This window comes from Erithacus rubecula (genome assembly GCF_903797595.1).
Source record: "Erithacus rubecula genome assembly, chromosome: 11".
Classification (NCBI taxonomy): domain Eukaryota; kingdom Metazoa; phylum Chordata; class Aves; order Passeriformes; family Muscicapidae; genus Erithacus; species Erithacus rubecula.
In genome coordinates, this window is record NC_136663.1 from 22,121,265 (window position 1) to 22,134,587 (window position 13,323).

The 13,323-nt window shown below is 42.5% G+C and overlaps 1 protein-coding gene across 1 annotated transcript in view; it reads right to left on the reverse strand.

The window, feature by feature from the left end:
• Positions 1–2,230: 2,230 nt before the first annotated feature.
• The window catches only part of AMER3 (APC membrane recruitment protein 3), a 41,813-nt gene continuing 30,720 nt past the window's right edge, over positions 2,231–13,323 (reverse strand). The window contains exon 3 of the mRNA XM_079315552.1: positions 2,231–7,324. The gene's annotated coding sequence lies outside the window, so the exon portion shown is untranslated. The remainder of the gene's footprint in view (positions 7,325–13,323) is intronic.

Here is a 13,323-nt window from a genome sequence, read left to right on the forward strand (position 1 = left end):
CCCAGCTCCATTCCCCTCTCTGGACTATCTCAAACATCTCACTGTCCTTTCTGAATTGAGGGGCCCAGAATGGGACACAGAATGTGAGCTGTGGCCTCACCACTGCCCTGATCGTGCTGGCCACACCATTGTTGACACAAACAAGGTGCCTTTGGCCTTCTTGGCCACCTTGGCACACCTGGGCTCATGTTCAGCCACTATTGACCAGCACCCCCAGGGCCTTTTCCTGCCACTTTGCAGACTGTAGTGCTGCAGGGGGCTGCTGTGGGAATGTGTGGCACTTGGCCATCTTGTATCTCATGCTGTTGACCTTGGCCCATCAATCCAGCCCATGCAGATCTTTCTTCAGAGCCTTTTTATCCTCCAGCAGTGGAAGAGCCAAGTCATCTCCCCTCAGTACTGCAGGGAGCTGCCTCCCCAGCGCTGAGGGAGGTGAGAGAGGCCCGGCTCGGCTGCAGCTGCTGTTCCCGCCGCTCTCCAGGGAGCGCCCTCAGGCTCCTTCCCAGCCCCATCCTGCAGCAGCACCAATCCCTCCTACCAGGACACCCAGATAACCACAGCAGTGAGCCCATCGTGAGGCGGGCACTTGGAGGAGGGAGGGGGTGAGGAGGCCAAGGGCAGGAATGGATCGTGGGACGGGAAGGGACCAAACCACGAGACAGGCTAAAGGGGGCTCCAGGGAAAAACCAACATCAGTGCAACATAAACCACATTGGTGAAATACAACACTTCCTGCTTAACCTGTCCTGCGTCGAGGGATTTGGGGGCTTCGTGGGGTGAGATGGCTGTGAGCAGTGCCTAAGTGGAGAGTGTGTGAGGGGCTGGAGCTCAGGTGCCATGAGGGGCTGGGGAGCTCAGGTGCCATGAGGGGCGAGTGGACACAGATGCCATGAGGGGAGGGTGGGCACAGGTACTGTGAGGGGTGGGTGGGCACCGGTGCCATGAGGGGTGGGTGGGCACAGGCGCCATGAGGGGAGAGTGGGCACAGGTGCCATGAGGGGTGGGTGGGCACAGGTGCCTAGCAGGTAAATCCCCGTAGTGGAATAGACCTGGGTGGTTTGGTTGAAGACAGGAGGTGGCAGCCCAAGGATCCAGGGCTGCCTTGGAGGAGCATCCCCACATGCAGGTGAGCAGCCAGGTGTGAGCCCTGCTCTCTCCAGCTTGGCAGAGCCTCTTGAGTTGCTGTGTTCAATCCCACAGGTTCAGGTGTGCTCTTCATGCTTACTGGGTGGCATGGTAGAAGCTGGAACCTGGGGCACAAGCTGCTCAGCTGGAAGCAGCTCAGGGCTGTTTGTTTGCAGGAATGGTGTGACTGAGGTCGAAGCTGTTTGTGTGTGGTCAGGTGTTTGCCCCGTGGGCAGGAATCACACACGTTGGAGGGCAGAACAGGGCTCTGCAGTGTCAGGTGAGCGCTCCAGCCTCCCTTGGCCTGTGCCAGCATCTGCTCAGCCAGAAGGTACCGAGGAGCACCGTGGGCTGTTGTCTGGCACACCTTTAGCACAGCGCCTGGTGTGTGTTTCATGGTGGTTTGTTAATTTCTGCAATGACAGCAGCATGCCTCTCTTTGTTCCATGTGTGTTAAATAAAGTGCTCCTTTTTAATGCATCATCAACTGAGTCATGTTCCTTTCATTTTCGTTATCATTACCTTCCTCATTACTCAAGGTGCACCTTCTGAAGGACCCCTGATGGGAAGATGTGGGTTAGTACTTTCTTGCATTTTTATACTGCTGTTGCATTTCAGATTGTGCCAGCTTCCAGTATATTGGTGTTCCACCATGGACAAACCACTCTTGTTCCTTCCTTTTCTTCAATTTTCTACTTAGAAGCACTAATGCAGAGTTACAATTATCATAGCATTAAGTAAATTGTTAAAAAGGACTTTTAAAATCCTTGTAAATGTGTGACAGATGCTAATGACTGAAACAATTTAAATATTCAGTATAAGATTATCATGATAAGATTAGAGTATTTTGATCTTGATATTCTTTTTCTCCCAGTGCTGATTGACTGATAATGCAGGTTGTCCTACACAGAGAAGAATTATAGAAGAAATGAATTTTGCCTCTATAAGCCTTTGATATAGGCTGAGAATTTAAAGAAAATAAATTATTCATAAGCAGTAGGGTTTTTTGTTTTTTCAGAAGAAAGAATTTGGAGAGCTGAAAAACAATTCAATAATGTCATATAAAACAATAATGTGATATTGACTAGAGACCAAACAACATTGAATACAAGTGACTTTAATATGTAATGTAGAATATGGTAACTAAAATATAATACATAAAGCATATGTACATTAGATATGACATATATGAAAAATAGTTAACAAAATACGTTAAACAGCATATAAATGTGTGTATCTTAGTTACATAATAAATCATATTTGTACTGAAATTTTTAAAATCTGCTACACCAATTTTTAAAAGGTACCTGCTTCAGATTTCTTCCCTATTCTTGAACTTAAGTTTCCACAAATCCTTTTTTTAAATGTGTGCATACCCACTTGTTATTTTATATATATTTATATATATTTATGTACTATGCATATACATTGTTGACTCAGGAGTTTTATTCTTTTCCTTAAGTAGAAGTCAGAATATGTAACATTGTTCTCTCTTAAATAAGCCTCCTTTCACCTGCAGCTTTATTGTGCTTCTTGTGCATTTGCTGTAAAGTGTCAGCCTTTACAATATCCTGCCACCTAATGCTCCGACTTAGTTAGAACAATGGAATTTTGTGAATGAAGCAAAGTATTGCTCTGGGACTTGTGTCTAAATTCCCACCCCTTGCATCTGACTGGGATAGCTGACTGCCATTTTAATGCACAATTCATTGTATTGTAGGTTTTACTTCCTACACTTTTACAGACATTTTTACGAGATCATTTGCACTTCAGTATTTAAAGGGGTGACTGCTCTCTCCACTCATAGCAGTAAACATGGGTTTTTAAGGGTACTCAGATACCTGGTCTTTGTGCTGGGAGTTCCAAAAATACCTCTGAAATTCCACTGAACTCTGCATTAAAGGAAAGAATGTTAAGAACTGACGTCTTGAGGAGAATTTGGGTTTTTTAAATAATTTTTCCAGAACATTTTTTTTTCTTTTTATTGAACCATAAGATGAGAGGGGGAGGGGGGGAAACCCTTTTTTCCTTTTTGGAGGTTGTCTTCAGCACAAAGGTATTGTTCTTTTAATTATTATTCTGATCTTGGTCTGGACACAACCGGTCACTGCTTCCATTCTTGCAAAAACAGCACAGGAAGTAGGTGAAAAATTTCAAACAAGCTGCTCTGAAGTTTTGCACCCACAAAAATCTGAGAAAGTTTTCATATTTTATCTTCATTTTCTGCTACATCCATTGAAATGTTTAAAAATCCATCTAACACCAAAGGGCAATGACAATATGTTAGTCAGAAGAGAGCTGTTCTCAGAGATACATACTGCATGAGTAATTGAATACTTACAAGCAGTGAATATTTAACATTCACAATAATTTCACCATCCTGTCTTCATTTGTTAAAGAGATGTTGCTTGGATAATATAATAAGTTTAATTTGAAGATTCTTCTTTAAACTCATGGTCAGCCAGTCTTAGTAAACACCTTATTTAACATGACCACAAGAAGGGAAAATTTTTGTGGACTCTTTATATGGAGATTGATTAAGCCCCAAAGATTTTTGAGCTTTCCCCAACATTGCATCAACAGCCATGCAACTCCACAGGGAGAACAAGAACAGACTACCCACAAACATTTTTTCCATGGTGTGTAATGCAGATCCACAGTTGTTCTTTTGGCAACATGGACCAAACCCATGATATTTGACTGTCAGAGTGCAAGTGTGGGGAGGCTGCACAGCCAGATCACTACCCTGGGCTTCAGGAGAGCAGATTTTGGCCTCTTAAGGGATCTGCTTGGTAGAATACCATGAGGTAAAACCTTGGGGGGAAGAGGGGTCCAAGAAAGCTGGTTGATACTCAAGGATCATCTCTTCCAAGCTCAGGAGAAATGCATCCCAAGAAAGAGGAAATGAGGCAAAAAAGCCAGGAAGCCTGCACAGATGAATAAGAAGCTCCTGAGCAAATACACAAAAAAATAAGTCAATGAGGATGGAAGCAAGAACAGGTAGTCTGGTAGGAATACACAGAAGTTGTCCTCATCAGCATTGTCCAAGCAGACAGGGATTAGATGAGGAAAGCTAAAGCTCTGATAGAATTAAATCTGATCAGGGACATCATGGGCACCAAGAATAACTTCCATAGGTATGTTAGTGATAAAAGAAAGATTAGAGTAGCTATGAGCTCTGTCTGGAAGGAAACATTAGACCTGGTTACTCAGGTTACAGAGAAGGCTGAATTTCACCAAGATTTTTTTCCATTGGTTTTCACCAACAAGTGCTCCAGACACACTGGCTGAGTCACAGAAGGCAAAGGCAGGGACTGGGAAAACGAAGAGCTGTGCTCTGTAGGAGAAGATGAGGTTCAAGTACATCTAAGCAACTTGAAGGTGCAAAGGTCTGTGGAATCTGATGAGATGCATTGGCAGGTCTCAAAGGAAGTAGTGGATGAAGTGGCTGAGCCACTATCAATCATATTTGAGAAGTCACAGCAGTCCAGTGAAGCTCCCAATGCCTGGAAAACAGGAAACATAACCTCCATCCTTAAAAAGGGAAAAATGGAAGACCTGGAGAACTACAGACCAGTCGGTCTCACCTCTGTTCCCATCAAGCTCATGGGTGCAGATTATTGTGGGAACTGTGCTAAGGCACTTGGAAAATATTGGAAATTATTAGGACAACCAACATGGCTTCACTGAGGGCAAATCATGCCTGACAAATTTGGTGGTGTTACAGCACTAGTGGACAAGGGGAGAGCAACTCGCATCTACATGGACCTGTGCAAAGCATTTGACACTGTCCCACATGACATCCTTGGCTCTTAACCAGAGAGTGGAAGGACCACTCAGTGGGTGAGGAAGTAGCTGGATGGTCACACTCAAAGTGTTGTGGTCAACTGCTCAATGTACAATTGGAGAGCAACAAGTGACATTCCTGCAGGACTGGCTTTGGGACTGGCCCTGTTTGTTTAACACAACAGTGGGACCAAGTGCACCTCAGCAAATTTGCCAGTGACACCAAGACATGTGGAGCAGTCAACATGCTGGAGGGAAGTGATGCCATCCACAGGGACATGGACAGGCCACTTATGTCAATTCTGGACCTATATAAGAGAAGTAAAAGCCCATCTGTCTTGTCTGCATTTGCTCCCTCTGGTTTGCAGACAGCTGTAGGACTGGTTAGCTGTTAGAGTGAGAAGAGCAGCAGCAGCAGGAGAAAGACACCAGGGAGGTAAACAAAGTTAGACAAATCATTTGTTGCTCTGTGCCTGCAGGGTGGGAGAAATAATAGTCTCCACTGAAATGCTGTCTCCTTTGCTAGCAAGATGACTTTTTTTTTCTGTTGCCTTTGTTTTCCTCCATGAAGTCAGTTACTCAATCTGAAATCCAGGGAAAAGATGTGCAGTGTGATACAAGGATGAAAAATTCTGCCTCTGCTCCCTCAAGTTTCTGGGCTCTTCATTAAAAGAGATGTTGGTGAGCTGAAGGCAGCAAAGCAGGCAACTGTGGTACTTGCAAAAGGAAAGGGATTACTTGGGTGAGGAACAACTAGTTTTTGTACACACTGTCTGTTGCTGGAATATTAAGCCTTATGTTTATTATTATTATTTGGTTAGCTCAATTCTAATGTTTCACTTAGTATTTGGGGGGAAAATGCCTGTATGACAAACTCCTTGGCATTTCAGGCTTTTGTAGGTTAAATGGCAACTTCAAAGTAGTCTTCAGAAATACCATTGTGTGCCATGAAAGAGGGTCCTAGACATTTATAATCTATATTTTCAGGAGATATTTGTGGTAAAATGACTGCATTCTCAAAGTTGATTTGTGCTGGCAGTCTTGGAGTGTTGGAGAGAGAAGCTCTCCTCTCCTTAAATGTTGAGTAATACTGAGAAAGTTCCATAGCTAGGGGATGTGATTTCACTTTATAGCTTCATAGTCCCGCTATATCATGCATTTTATAACTCAGATTCTGCAAAATGCAGACATCTCTTAAATACTGTGGTTATATATTATTTATATTATTCATGATCAAAGGTAGAAATTAACTCTTGACATCAAAATTCAGGCATCTAATCTAAGGTGTTTTTCCCTTGCTGCATTTTTCCTCCCTGCAGCCTCATGTCCTCCTTCCACTTTTCCCCGTGACAGCAAATCTCAGGGCAAAGGTACTGCCCCTAAATACTATCCAAGACAAGATACTGAAAAGGAGGTTTTAAAGATCTCTACAAACACACCATGGCCTCAGGGCACCATGTAATCATCAGGTTTCATCTACAAAGCATAGTTGTTTTTTTCAATTTATTCTCAAAATATAAGACAGCCAAAACCAGATTTGAACTGAGGTATGAAAATGACTGTTCTGTTAAAGTAACTCCAAGAATGCCACAAAAAAAATGAAAACTGGTTTAACAATGTATCTTATCTAGTATTTTGAGAACAGTTTTTTCAATTAATAAAGGAAGACTTCATATAAGGTTAAGTGCAGCTTGTTATCATGGATATTAAGAGCATGTTTTCTCTCCTTTAAAATGAAATCAAACAATTTTGATGGTTATTTTTCATATATAACTCATTATTCTACTCACAATTTCTGCTATGATAGGCACGTCTTTAGACAATATAGGGTGTACTATATTCAGCATTCTGATATTTTTGTTTAAAAAATACCTTCTCCTAGGCAGTACATCTTGCCATACCAGTGTAATCAGAACCTCGTGGCTTGATTGCCATAAAATATATAAAGCTTCTCTCTAAAATTAAAGAAAAATTAGTACAACAGAAAACAATTTTAGATCCTCATAACAGCTTCCCAAGTGAAAGCTTATTCTGCACATACCTGTGTTTTAAAAACATAGTGATATTTTCAATTGTCATGTGGCACAATGGGACAGAAATATGTTGTCATTTTTTTCTTAAACCTTATTATGGCATGATTTTTTTCAAAATTTGGGTTTAGTTTGGTTTTTAAAAAGTAGTATTAGTTACCAGCCATCTGCAATTGTGGCTTCATGGGTATGTGGTTGTCCAGAACTCCTAACCATGCCTGTCATTCCAACAGCCTGGCGTGATTTTCTGCTGCAGCACTCTGGTGAGAACTCCAGAGAGAAATCCTTGTTGATTCTGGTCTTGGTATAACATCATGGAACTGTCATGCTATGCTGTGTTGGGGGTGCATCCATATCTACAAACAGATTCTTCAGTGCTGCACCTGCAACATAAGCAAAACCATCTTATTTCACTTTTTTTTTTTTTTCAGATTTTTATTTAAAATATATTGGTGAGTAAATAATGAAAAATAACTAAAACCAGAAATAAAACCTAACTACCACCAGAATGCAACCAGGGTCAGATTAGCTATGACATGAGAATTTCCTGTTGTTTGGACAAACTAGTCTAGAGTAACTTGTCAGCAGTAAATATATGCCTTCTGCATCTTTCTGCAAGTGTTTTTTTAGCAGGGGTTTTGTCATTCAGCTTTTGAATTTTCATGAGATAAGTAAAGCAATCCCCTAATCCCTCACTGTTTCTAATAATGTGGTTATAGTTTTTGTGATTCTTTCCAGTGATGCAGTGTGATGGTTTCCCACGCTTTTTGAAGAGGAACCTCACTTAAAGAGCCAAAGGTGGAAAGCTACAATCAGTTCTGTTTTGATTTAATATTGTCCTAACAACAGCAGCTCTCCCATTGCCCCTCCTACCCAGCCCAGACCTCTCAGCTCTCCCTTTGTGTTGTTGTTCTCTTCCTTTCCTGTGACATCTCTGTCTCTGCTGCTGTCACAGGCAGCAATGACACTAAAACAGTGCAAATGCATTTGGACAGATCAATCTGTTTCTGCTGTCATTTGTGACCTCTTGCAGGCAGAGTCCTTTTCTTGAGCTCATCTAAATGACTCTCTTCATAGGTTGGAAGGCACTAATGTGAAGAAGTCCAGGTTGAATGAGGCAGTAGAGAAAACAATATACTCAGAAGCTGATGTTTAGGGTCTCCTGAACACAATGAGCTCGTCAGTGTCCCTAGGCAGCAGCAGAAAGGACTCCCCAGTTTGTACCCGTGCTCAGAGTGCTGGGAATAGCTGCATTCCTGCCTGCTCTGCTGACCCAGGCACACTTCCCAAGCAACGAGGAGCCCTAATCCTTTGAGAATCCCAAACACAAACACTGCAGCGGTATTTGGCAGGCCAGCTCAGGAATTTGTGATATCCATAAGCTTGCTGCAGTTTGTTTTCCTTGACCTGGAGGCTGTTTTTCCACGGCTTAGAAGGCACTGATGAAGCAGTTTCCCCGTCTCGCACTGCGCGGTGCTGGCGGATTTTCCCTGCGGAGCCCCAGGGCAGCACTGCTGGTGGAGCACTGACCCCTCGTGGCTGCCTCCAGCTCTAGCCCTGGGCATGTCCCTTCCGTCCTCCTCAGGCTGCTGTCTGCAGCGTTTTTACATAACAGATTGTCCTGGTTTGAAGGACAGGTGTCTGCCAATAAAGGCAGAAGCTTCTCTTTGAAATGGAGAATGTAAACCCCCTTTCTTCACATTATTATTATAATTTTGAAAATGAGGGGCTCTCAGGCAAACATATGGGAATTAGGAATAATAATTCTTTACTAGGAAAATTAAAATAGAAATTCAAAATTACAAAGAACAATCCCAACCCTGCCAGAGTCAGAATCCAAGCCGACACCCATCAGTCAGTCAGGGTGTTGGCACAGCCCCATTCAATGGTGGCTGCATCCTCCTGCAGTGGCAGATGTGGTTCAGCTGGAGCAGTGCTCCTGGAGAAGGTGCAGTTTTCCTCTGAAGGTCCAGGGATGATGTGGAAAGGTCTGGCTTTCCTCTGGAATCCAGTGGAAAGATGGATAACTTGCAGTTCAAAATCTCAGGTTTTATCTGGGTAGGAAAGGTTTGGTTCCTTCCCTGGCTGGAGCATCTCCCATGGGATGATGTAATTTTATCAGTCACACAATGGGACTCAATGCCCCAGCAGCGGATGATATCTTCCTGGAGAGAGGATGGGTTGTGGAAAAGATAAAGATGATTGCCCCACCTGTTTTTAAAGATGGCCCATTAGCAGATAATATGTGCCACAGAGATAAGGAATCATTACCTCACCTGGCTTCAACAGATGGTGATAGAATACACATTTCTGGCCACATCAACCCAACACACAGGTGTATTTTCTCATTTGGCTTTCTGTGGCAGGATTGATGAGGTCAGGTCGACTGCAGTGAGGAGTTTATCAGGTTGACTCCCAAAGTTGTACAATTTCTACAGGTTTTTTTTTTTTGCTTAGAGGAAGAGTTTCTTCACCATGCCCTAGTCATTCAGGATGCTTGCCTAAAGCGAGGGGTTTGCACCTGAAAGTCCCCAAGTAACCTGAATGTTGGCAGCTCCTGAGAAAATCAAAGAGGTTTAGAGTATGTCATGAGAAATTAAATGAAAATCTGATTAGTGGAAAGGCCTGCTTCAGCTGTTTGGATCGCTGTGCTTCCTTCTGTTGAATGTACTCTGCAAAGCTCCCAGTGTGTACCCTGTTGTCAGAAAGGTGTTTCTGCCAGTTTGTTAAAGCAATGTTGTTTGCAGTTCTCTAAAGCCCCATCTGCTGTGAAAATTATGCCAAAGCTCTGTCACCCTGGTGAAATAAACAAGTGTCATCCATTTTACAGTGAGGTAAGTAAAAAACATGAGGTGGTCATGTGATTATTCAAAATACTACATGCCAGCATCAAAATTGGTAATGGAGAGGGAATTTCTTAATGTGTGTTCCCTGCTCTGGCCCCTGGGACATGCTGCTTGACTGCCCAGAGGACAGGAACAGCAGACAGTGCAATGGCTCTGGTAGCAATTGTGAGAAATGTCCACCAGGCAGACCTTACCTAATAAGCAAAGAGCTCAAAGCTCTGCCTGTAACCACTGAAAGTCTGAACACATCTGTGAGTGTCTCAGCCTTCATATGCAAGAATATCGAAAGGCTTTTGACAGCCCAGCATTCCATGTCCCTGTGTCCAGTTCACAGCTGTGTCACCAGGCACAGGTGTGCGTTGCTCTGGTCTCAAAATCCACCATGAAGGACTTTATGGCGTGCAGGGGTCCCGTTCCATGCAGCAGTGTCAGCTGGTGAGCACGAGGAGGCACAGCAGAGCAGTCACAGTGAGGAGAGGGCTGCAGCAGGGTCATGGGTAGGGCTGGTAGCTGGATTTTTGGGTCCTGGCTGTGTCTGGCAATTGCAGCCTGTAACTTCTGATACCATCATCCCTACTAAGTCCAGTTCTCTCACAAAACGCCCGACTTTTTAGTATTTCCTTGGCAGCAGCACAGTCTGCAGATTCCCTAGAGTTTATGAGTGAATATCAGCTCAGTCCTTACTGGCATTATTAAATGACTCAGTTCCTGAATTGGTGCCCTTTCATGATGAAGTTTTCACAACATCTCCACTCTACCTCTAAATTAAAACTGTATGATAGACCCAGTGATGTTCCAACTCTGAGTTCCTTCCTCCTTCAATCCCATTTGGTGGTTTATCTCTTTTTTTTCTGGTGTGACTTTTCTCAGTTGAATTTATAAGCTTTGTTGGACATACTTTGAACACTGGGCCTTTAAGGCCAGGAGGGATATTTTGCAAGATCTATTGCCCATGTGCCTAAGGAAATCTGTTTTAAAAATATTTGATGTAACCTTTGCTAGAGAAAAGAGTGTCTTGGGAGTTATTAATGTCAGGAGCAAGTTAGAATGTGGGACCACTGTCCCCTGAAGGGCTTGGGATGCAGAATCTTGCATTGTAAGATTTCTCCTTCTCTCATATGGGACAAAGATATGCCTGTTATGTCAGCCTGAGACTTGAGAGTCATCGGATGAGTGAAGCTGAACATGTATCTGGTGGAAGTTCGGGCTAATATGGACTCTCCAAGATGGAAAATAGCCTGCTGATTGCTGTTGAAGAGAAGCATAAGCTGATTCTAAGGCAAGAAATCTGAACAGGAAACTTAATAACAGCATCAGTTAAGAGATGAACAGACATTTCAGTGTCCCCTCACCTCTGCCTTTCCACCACCGCCACCCCCCCTAAAAAAAACCAAAAAACAAAACACCTGATTAACTTAAGTAGATATTGGGAATGGGAAATTGAGGCAGGGCCTTTGCAAGAGCTGTTTCTACCATGAGGGAATGCCCTGAAGCATTCTTTGTCTAGCCTGGCTATTGAACTGCTGTAACCTTGATGCCAAGGTTATTTGATAGCTCTGCCATCACGCCAGGCTAATTGCTCTGTCTGGTTGTGTAGATTCACAGTTAGCTGAGATTTTTATGATGGAATGATTTTCAGATATGCTGCTTTTCAAACATTTAATTATTATTTGTGAAAACTGGATTTTACTGGAACATTAAAAAAACGCTTCCAGGAAAATAGGACTAGTGTGTTACTACCTAGAAGATTTTACAGTAGAACAGAATTGATCATAAAGAGCATGCACAGAACAGGCAGATATTCTACCTCAATGGTCTGCCATGGAGCTATGTAAAAAATTTTGATAAAAACACCTTTTGATATTGATAAAACAATATTTGATATTTGATAAAACAACACCTTTGATAAAAAGGTGTTGTTTTAAAAACTGTAATCATGAATTCGCCTGATTTTTTTTTTTTTAATTGAGGAGTCTTATTTTCCAGTCACTTCAGTTTCAGGGCACGTACCATTTCAGAATGGCGCCTTGAGCACACTGCTACACACTAAGAAAAATAAGTACTCTGATTTCCATTCAGAAACGCATTTTGTAGGAAATTCCCACCACCCACATAAAATCAGTGCAGCTGTGCTGATGCCCTGTGAGCTCAGAAGATCTCTGTGCAAGGGCCAGAGGACCTTGATGCTGCTATATTATATCTCTGAACACTGTGCAGTTTTGTTTGATTGTGGAACTCAAATTCTTAGTCTGTGTCAGAATGAGCTTTAGACAGGGAAAAAACCTACTTCATACTGCCTGTCCTTTTCCAACATTTATATGCCACTCTAGAGGTCTTAAGAAGCTAAAGCAGTGTTTTCTAGATAGAGTAGAGGTTCCCCCACAGCTCAAAGGCCAGGACTGTTCCACAGATTTTGTGATGGCACAGTTATGTACAGACCAGCACCTGGCTGGTCCGTGTGACCCAACAAATAGTGATGTTGCCAGAAGCCACTTGTGCATAAAAACCAACTTGTCACTCCCAAGTAATCGAGAAGTTACACTGTAAAAATCTTTTTTCTGCTGTTATAAGCATCTGGCTTGGAGTGCTGTGCCAGCATAATGTACTGCATAATATTATAATAATACATGATCCTCTGCTGAGAAAGCATTCTGAGTGTGGACCTAGCCTAACTTGCTAGCTCCTTCTTTCCCTGAGCTACATAATAGAAAAGGCACAAAAAGAAAATAACAACAGGGTCTCTTTCATGGCTTCTTGCTGGAGAAACAGACCTTCAGTAGCAATGTGGTTCTTGGTTGTTCTCTAGCTCTGAACAGTTTGGGTCTGACCCTGTAACTCAGTGACAAACTGCAGATTTTAAACTTCTCTAGCCACTCTTCCCTGCTTTTTTCAACTACAGCATATGTGGTTTATCAGAAACCAATGTTTTTCTCTTTGTTCATTACTATATTCTTTCTGTAAAACTTTGCATTACTTCAGACCCATCATAAAAAAATTCAGAGCAGAAAATGAGTTAGATTAAATATTTCATGAACATGTGAACAAATGAAATTACCAGAATGTGATAAAATAAGTGATGCATTGTATAGAAATTTCTCTTAATTTTATCTTCATCTCAAGTGTCTTGGATAACATCCTTCTGAAATGCTATCTCTGAGAGAAATAGTGAGTTCTGTTGTGCTTTCATAAGCACCCACTGATCTCTGCAAGTTAAAATCTCATCACATGCTTACTGCATTTGATTATGGTGGCAGGGACAGGCCGTCAGAATTTGTCTGTAATCTCTAATTCCAAACAAAGTTTGCTGTTTTGCTGTCTGCAGCTTGTTTCTGTCATTGTCTGCTTCACAGCTCGTATTCAACCTCTGAGTCAAGGTCACAGTCAGTCTGAAAATCAATTTTCCATGCCTCCATTATGCCTCCCTCAACCTTATTTCTTTTCTTATCTCTCTCACTGAAAGACCTGCCTACACAGCCAAGGCTGAAACATGGGACATGCACAAAATCTTAGCCAAATAGGAAGCCTATAATGAAATA